The sequence below is a fragment of the Triticum dicoccoides genome, chromosome 2A (assembly GCF_002162155.2).
Source record: "Triticum dicoccoides isolate Atlit2015 ecotype Zavitan chromosome 2A, WEW_v2.0, whole genome shotgun sequence".
Taxonomy (NCBI): Eukaryota; Viridiplantae; Streptophyta; class Magnoliopsida; order Poales; family Poaceae; genus Triticum; species Triticum dicoccoides.
Window position 1 is genome coordinate 608,405,273 of NC_041382.1, and position 8,913 is coordinate 608,414,185.

General features: G+C 45.8%; 1 pseudogene; it reads right to left on the minus strand.

Moving 5' to 3' along the window:
* Positions 1-1,338: 1,338 nt before the first annotated feature.
* Positions 1,339-5,994, minus strand: LOC119355677 (annotated as a pseudogene).
* Between the last annotated feature and the right edge of the window lie 2,919 nt (positions 5,995-8,913).

The following is an 8,913-nucleotide window of genomic DNA, read 5'->3' on the forward strand; positions in this document are numbered from 1 at the left end:
GTACTGCTGCATCTACCTTGCCCGGTCTAGCTGCCGTCGACGCCACCACGACGCCAGACAACGCCACCATCCTGCACTCGTCCATCAACACACGCCCAGCAGCGAGACCCCGCTGCTCCATGCCGCTGAGACCCGCCATTGTCGACGTATCAGATGCAACGCCGCTCCTCCTTCGCGAACACCACCTTCTACCACTGGTCCTATCCCCTCCACCTGTAGATCCTCTGCACTCCCAACCGAGCCCCAGAGCCCCTGACGCACCTCCAGGAAGGTCACGACGCAAAAAGCGCCGCTGCCGCCAGATCCGAAAAGGATTGAAGGTTTTCACCCGGCCGGAATGGGGTGGGTAGATTGGGCCCTCAGCTGCGCCTTCATGAAGGAAAGCGACGCCCATGAGCGTTGCTGCCGCCGGCCGGCTAGACTGGCCAAGGTTTCCCCCGGACCCAGAGTACACCACCAGGGCTCACCACCACCGGAGCCTGCAGCCACAAACCACCAGGACGACGATAGAGGCAGCAGGAGAAAGGGGAACCTCCAGATCTGACGCAACGGAGAACCACGCCATGGCCGGACTCCACCAGCGATCCGCCACCCGCGCGGCCGAGTACGCTGGCCAGCGTCGCCTGCAGACGTCTCCAGCCGCCGGACGACGCCGCCTCGCCGATAGGGCCGCCGCCCAAGGATCTGTAGGCCACGAGAGGACATCTCCTGCTCCATGGCAACGGGGACGCGGGCTACTTCATCCCAACCTGACCCGCCTCGAGGCCAACCAAGCCAAGGCCAACCAGAGACACACGACACAATTATGTGTCTCTTTTTTTACTGTTGCATCTTCCCTGCACAAGTCACAAGATCGTTTTATCACTGAACTGGATCATAGGTAATCTGTTCCAACACAAAAGGAAATCACGAGGATAAACCGACGTGATGTGGCATATTCTCGAGCGTGGAACAACTTCTAAGGGCATTTTTTACATGAAGCTAGCTAGCAGCGAACAAATTCTGCATTGTGCTACCTCCCCTGTTTTACAAGATACTGAAACATTTTTAGGGCGTGCGATGGCATTTTGCTGCTCGTCAGCCAGCAACGGCCATGGATGGCCCGTACGGAGCCTGAGAAGCTCCGACGAAGGTTGGCTGAGGCAGCGGCGCCTGGATCCAGCTTCTTTATCGATCGGATTCCCGGCAACCATCCGTTCACTTCATCATACGATCCGCTAGTGCCATGTACATAGTATACTCAGAAACTTTCCCCTGCACGCTCATACAACATCTGTCTACCAAAATATATAGATAGAACATCCAGCGATCCAACACAATCTCGCATAGGAATCAACGGAGCGAAATACGACATCTTGATTCTCCTTTTGAGAAATGCAAACAGTACAATGAATAAAAATTCAGTTGAATCAGATAAGGAACATCAGTTTGATGAACTAATTAAGAGGCACACGTACGTGCGCAACAATAACAAGTGCGAAGTCCTGCCCACCATCAAGCCAGGCAAAGCGTATGTGATCACGCATCAGCTTGGAGACAAATGAGAAACAAAATGATAGCTTGATGTTCCATCCGCTCAATTTGGCATAAATGCCAGGGACATCTCAATATTCCTTCGTGTATCGCATCTCGGTGCCCCAAAGAAAAAACTTCCACTTCCTTCCCTGAAAATCAGTGTCTATCAAAATGCTTGAACTCTCAAAATTACTCGTTTTCTGAGCTAATCAAACAGTGCCAACATATAAAGTTGAAGTAATTTACTTCAACCTATATATATGCACCTCAAACCTTATTCTGGACACACAGGCCTAAACATTTGCAAAGACTTGTTTAATGCCCATTCATAAGGGAAACTATAACAACTCAAATTTCAAAAAAGTGTCGGTAGAGCTATGAACTTTTTATTTCGAGGCATCTCCAGTTCTGAACCTGCATAGATCTACAGAAGTCTTGCTAGAACCAAAAAAAAGAAGGTACAGTAATAAAGTACTCCCTCTGTAAATAAATATAAGATCGTTTAGATCACTAGTTTAGTGATCTAAACTATCTTATATTTCTTTACAGAGGGAGTAGTAAATAAAGGTACGGTATTAGGCAAGCTACAGCCCAAACTGGAACAGACGAACATCACCCAGTAGTTGCCAGGAAACAGATAAGAGATAGACCAGCTGCAGAATTGAGTGTAAATTTGAACGTACCAGCTGCTGGTCGTGGCTGATAACGAGGATTATCATTAAATCAGTACAATTTGATATTGATTGTAATGTGAGCATGGCTGGGATGCATGTTGATAGCCCTCCTAATGGCTGACTCCGCACTTCTCTTTAGATGCTTATACTGCCATATTTGTACATCGATTATTTCAAGTGCTAACAAGTGCTCGATACCTGTAGGTGGAGCATTCTCATCCTTCTTCCACCCACTGGCGTTCAAATATAGATAGAGGCTCTGGAGCTTTGGCATTGCCCTAGCTTGGAAGGCCAAGCGTGGCATGATACTCGAGCTGATTTCAAACCGCTTCAGGATTGCGAATGCTGCCCCATCGATGGTAATTGTTTCTTCCAGGGCACCAAACTGTAAACGTAGGTCGATGAGGGCGGGTAACTCTGCGAGAACACCAAAAACATCGTTGTCCAGCTTCTCAACAATGAGATCTAAGATCTGGAGGTTATGGAGTTCCCCAATCCAGTTAGGGACGTGGGAGCTTTTATTGAACTTGAGTTTCACAAGGTTGGGGGGAGGAGGCAACAGCGTTATTGCCTCAGGTATCCAAGAACAAGGTGAATATATGTGCAGAAACTCGAGGTTACAAAGTTTTCCCAAAGAAGCGTTTAGAACATCCATATCCACATCTTCAGATAAACTGGTTATGAGAGATAGAGTACTCAGATTGGTGAGCTCTCCTAGGCCCTTGATACTGTCGAGTGAGGTGTAACGCGTGTCAAACCAACCCAGGCGTTGTAGTGATTTCATTTTACCAATGCCCTCAGGCAGCCTTTTAACGTTTAGAACACGCAGATCCAACAAGTGAGGCAGGAGAAAAATATCCTTTGGGATACATGACGCATCTATATCAAATGTTTCTAACTTCTGTAGCCCGCTAATTTCGGTTGGTAGCTGGCACATTGTACAGCCATCAATCGATATATGTCGCAGCTGATATAACTTACACAGTCCTGTCAGGTCGATTTTCTGGTAGTAAGTGCAACCAGCAGAACGAGGTCTGTCTTTGCGATCCAAAGTTGCTTTAGGAGAAGAACGATGACTGAATTTGGCAACAAAAACTCGTAGATACTTGAACTCTGCCAGAGAAGGCATATTCATGGAACCTCCCCCTCTCCAGCTTACAAATGATCGCACTTGTGACATACTAACGATGCCTGGTGATATTGCACCATCCAAGTTGAAGAGCATCCGACGGGGCTTTTGAAGCTTTCCTGTAATGGCCTCTGAGTTATCTACTACAGTGATAAAATTCTCTTCTACAGACTTGTACAAGATAAGATCCAACAACATATCATGTACTTTACAAGATATCACTGACCCATCCGTGTCAATCCATATAGGTTGAATAAGGCTCCTATTGACAAGCTCATTGAAATAACTTATTGCAGCCTGTCTTTGGCTTTGTCCAGGTGCTTTACTAACAAAACCTTCGGATATCCAGAGACCTACCAATTTATCCTTATATATTTTATAGTCCTCCGGAAACATACCAAGATACAAGAAGCATGTCTTGAGGTGGCGAGGAAGATTTTTGTAGCTAAGGTTCAAGATCTGCCTCATTCCTTCCAAGGTGAGATTTGTACCCGACACTGACCCCAAAGAATCCAGTACATGTTTCCACCTCTCCTTTTGGTCGGAACTTTCACTCGATAATAGGCTGGATATGCTAATGATAGCAAGTGGCAGACCGCCACATTTCTTGAGAATTTCAACTGAAACATCTCTGAGTTGACCTGAACAAGCTTCTTCACAGCCAAATATCCTACCAAAAAACAATTTCCTTGAGTCTTGTTCATTAAGAGGTATCATTTCAAGAATGTGCTCGTGGTGACCCGAACAACATGCCTCAGCCACATTCTTGATTCTTGTAGTTACTATTAATCGACTACCAAGATTATTTTCTGGGAAGGCACATTTAATAATATTCCATGCTGATACATCCCATAGATCATCGATGATAACCAAGTACCTGCAAGAAGATCAGTACAGCGGTAAGTAAATTAACAAAAAAATATCAAGGCTTTCAAAAGGTTCAAGGTAGACGAAAATATTCTTTATCAAATTAAATATTGATTCTCGTATAGCAGAACATAATATTGAATCTAAGTATCAGAGGCACATGTGAACAACAACAATATACAAAGTAAAAGTAAGTACCTCTTGTCTTCTAGATTTTCTCTGACTTGGTCAAGAAGAAAATTTAACTCACAGTCATGAAAAGATTGTCCGCACCCAAGCTTGGTTAATAAACTATGCAGAAGTTTCGGCATATTTGGCTTTTGAGACACTGGCACGAATGCACCACAATGAAATCCCCCCTTCAGCTTATGGTATACCTGATTGGCAAGTGTTGTTTTACCCAAACCTCCAAAACCAACAATTGATACCACCTTCAACTTCTTCTCCTCATCTTTTAGCCAGCCAACAACCTCATTGGTTGGGCCCTCCATACCAACAAGTTTAGCTGCATCCTCATAGAGAGCGACAACCCGTTGGTCAACAGCCACATTGCACGATGTGGGGACATCGACCTTATACCTCTCACGACGTTCACTTGTTTCACGCACGATTTTCTTGATGTCCTCGATCTGGCCAGCAATCTGATGGCGGGCCCTTGAAGTTCTCAGACGTTGAATAGTGTCGTGGACAAACCCAGATTTTTCTTCTTCTCCCCAATTTTGCACATGAAGTCATCGATAATATCCTCAATGTCATAAGACATCTCCCTGACCGCATCCCTCCACCTTGCAGTCTGTACATCTAGCTCGTCCACATCTGCAAGGCGCTCTAGAGCATCCTTCATGCCGCTCAGCTCATCGCTGATGTATTTAACCTCCTTCCTCAAGTTCTTTAGCTTGGCAAACTCCTCTCCCATCAGGGTGGCCAGCTTACCCAGGAGAGAGTTCATCACCCCGGTAGAAGCACTCACCATTATTCCAGCCATCTCTGGCTCTATCTTGGCTCTCTAGTTATGCTTGTGCTGCACCTGAAACATGTAAACAACCTGCTGAATGAATGAAGGTTTTGTAGCAAAAAGGCCAAGAAACAAATGGAGGCAGAGACTTCAACAGCCCATCCAAACCATAGGAGCAAGTTTTTATTCTCAACGATTTTTTTCGGAGTAAAGCATAATGTGGTAAGAATCTGCACCTGAGCTGGAAGCCGAGCTTGAGGTGACAGAGGCAGCTCCCATTGCAGCGATTCCTCGAGAAGCAGAGTAGCGCCGTGGGTGCTCCTCTTGGAGGTCCGCTTTAGATCCACCTGAAGTGACGGAAAATCCAGAGTTAATTAACTTGAGGTAGTATCGTCCTCTAGATCCAGATCCCTCTTTTTTGAAAGAACATATAAACTCTAGATCCACCTTGAGATCTAAAGCCAGTGAAATCCAGATCCACCGCAAGATCCAAAGCCAGTGAAATGATATACTACTAACCAGTGAGAATAAAGTACGTATAAATATCCGAAGGCGGTCAGCTTATAAAATTAGGAGGCGACGACAGAACTGGAGACGGGGACACAAACCTGAGACTGCAGGTCGGTGAAGCAATGAAGCAGCAGCAGGCTTTCAGCGGAGAGATGGAAGAGGAGCAGCCGACGTAGGTGCAGCAGCAGCAGCAACAGCAGGGGGGTTGAGATGGTGGAGAAGCAGCAGCTGCAGCAGCGTGGATCGATGGATGGATGGAGCGGAGCGGCGAGCTGAGAAGGGGCCAATAGCTCCTGTGCGACGTTTTTGAGGTGAATTGGCAAGAGTGCGACGTTGTTCGAGCAAATGGCTGTGGTGCGACAATTTTGAGCAGGCAAATAGCTCACGCACGACATGGCTGTTAAATGTGGTTAAATTGGTCGTCAACCAAGCCTGCCCGTTTATGTTAGGACATGTGGGTCCAACTTAATTGTTCCTCAAAACAGCTGACCGTGCCCTGTCGCCCGACCGTGCCGGGCCCGCCACTCTGCCCCCCTTCTTCTCCGGTGGCGGCGGATCTAGCGTTCTCGGTGACGGCGGCGGAGCCCTCGTTCTCAACGGCGGCGGAGCCTTCGTCCTCAGAAAATGGTGAGTGAATTCAAACCCTAATCGCCCTCCCGTTCCTCTCTCCGGCCCGTAGATCTCAGCTCGTTTCCTCTGTTTTTGCTTGCGGAATCGATAGGTTGTGAGGGGAGCCCGTGGGCATACTAAGATGGAGCCGCCAGATTCAACTTCGAATAGGTAATGCGCCTCTCTCCGATCCAATTTTGCATGCAATTAGGGGGTGGCCTCGTCTGCTTTTTCTCACGGGCTCACACTGTCCGCCACTGACAGAGGGGATGCTGCCGCTCGGACCTTCGAATTGACAATCAATTTCTTTCCATCAAAGGCAAAATTAGTTGATGGTAGCATATAGAACATTGAGAGAGACACTATTGTTAAATGGGAGGTTGAGTTTACAGAGATTGATCCACAAGTTCTACAGAACATGGGAGAGACGGCAGTGAAGAAATGGGTGGAAAAAATTGGCGAGAATATTGTTTGGGGTCCAGAGCAAGAAGTATCACTATTGCGGTTTGATGATTGGAAAGGAGAGTATGTGAGAATAGAAGATAGTGAACAGATTGTTGAAGAAATCGATCGGCAAAACGGCTGGACAAGCAAACGGGCTAATTTTTTTGCTGAGCTCGTTGATCTGAACATTTTTCGAAGGTTGGATATGTGCCATCACAATTGGCTGCGCAGATGGTAGATGATGATTGGGCTACACAGAGGCCATTGATTCCCATGTGTACTGAACTTACAGTAATACCCGAGGGACAGGCGACTGGAACTGAAACTGAAACTGAAACTGCAGCAACTATTGATTGGAATGTAGTTGAATTAGATGAGCCTACTGATTTGGTCATTGCACTAATGCCTGACATTGAGATGGCCAAACTTTTTGGCATTCCAGTCGATGACAAAGATAAGCAGGAGAGGGGTGAATCTAGTTTGCCTGCTAATGCTGATGAAGAAGTAGATGGACAGTTGATGCAACAAGCTGCAGATGAGGTAGATGATGCACATGATGATGAGCTGGTGCATGTGTATGACAAAGAAAACCCTGTCATTGAAGTAGGCAAGTTGTTCCCAAGCATGAAGGAATTTAGGATGTGTTTCAAGACTTATGCAGTGAAACATGAGTTTGATGCCAAGACTGTTTGAACTGATAAAAAAAAGTTTTATGCGAGGTGCAGAGGATTTGATGGTAGTGTGAAGCCTTGCAAGTGGTACATATCTGCTAGACTGCAACCTGATGGAAGTACTGTCAGGGTTAACCAAATCCCCAATCAACATACTTGTATTACAAGTTCACAGAGAGTATCAACCATGACATCACAACTTTGGGTTGCAGAAAAGATCACCCCAATTTTAGCCAAAACACCAAACACTACTGCGAAGAAACTCAAAGTAGACTTGGAAAAGATGTACCCCATTAAACTGAAATATACCACAGTGTGGAAGGCAAAACAAAGGGCAATGAAAAATTTATATGGTGATTGGGCAAATACATTTAGGATGCTTTACAACTTCAAAGCAGAGGCGGAAAAGAGGTCACCTGGCAGTGTTGTGGAGATAGATACAGAGGTATCAGCCAAAGGTGAAGTCAAGTTCTCCAAGTTTTTTATGGCTTTGAAGCCTTGCATTGATGGGTTCAAAGCAGGGTGCCGTCCATATTTGAGCATAGACTCATCATTTTTGACAGGCAAGTGGAATGGTCAGTTGGCAGCATGCAATGCTCTAGATGGACACAACTGGATGTTTCCTATTGCTGTTGGCTTGTTTCAGTCAGAAACAGAGGCTTCATGGACATGGTTCATGATCCAGTTGAAAAGATGCCTAGGGCCAGTGTCATCTTTGGCTATACACACAGATGCATGCAAGGGGCTTGAAAATTCAGTGAAAAATGTTTTCCCACATGCTGAGCAGAGGGAGTGCTTCGGTCATTTGTGGATGAATTTGATCAAAAAATTTAGAGGAGAAGAATTTGGGCGCATGTGGCCAGCAGCAAGATCTTACACTAGACAGACACACAAATATCATCTTGATAAGGCAGCATGTGATGAGTTTGGTCCATGGCTGAACACCTACCATTCTTTGTTATGGTACATGTCAGCATTCAACACTGCCATCAAGTGTGACCACATCAACAACAATTTGGCAGAGAGTTTCAGCAACAAAGTGAAGGAGTTAAAAGATTTGCCTGTGCATGACATGGTTGACCAAATCAGGATCATGCTCATGCGGTTGTGGGAATTGAGAAGAAGGATAGGTGATTGTCTGCAAGGTGATAAGCTTCCAGCAGTGGTACAACAGGTGGTCAATAGGAGCAGATGTCTTTCACATTTGTTTGTTGAAAAATCTTCACCTTGGGGTGCTGAAGTTAGAGATAACAAAACTGGAAGGAGACATGTTGTTAACACTGAATTGCATGATTGCACTTGCCTCGAGTGGCAACACACTAGTAAACCATGTGAGCATGCCATTCTCTTCTTAGCATCCCAACTGAAGATAAACATGCACCCATATTTGCATGAATATTATTCGGTAGCAAAATTCAAAGCTGCATATGCTACTCCAATTCTAGCACTAACAGATCAGTCTCAGTGGCCTGAAGTGGACATTGAATTTTCCATGTGTCCTCCCTTGACGAAAAGAAAGGCTGGCAGGCCTAAACAGAG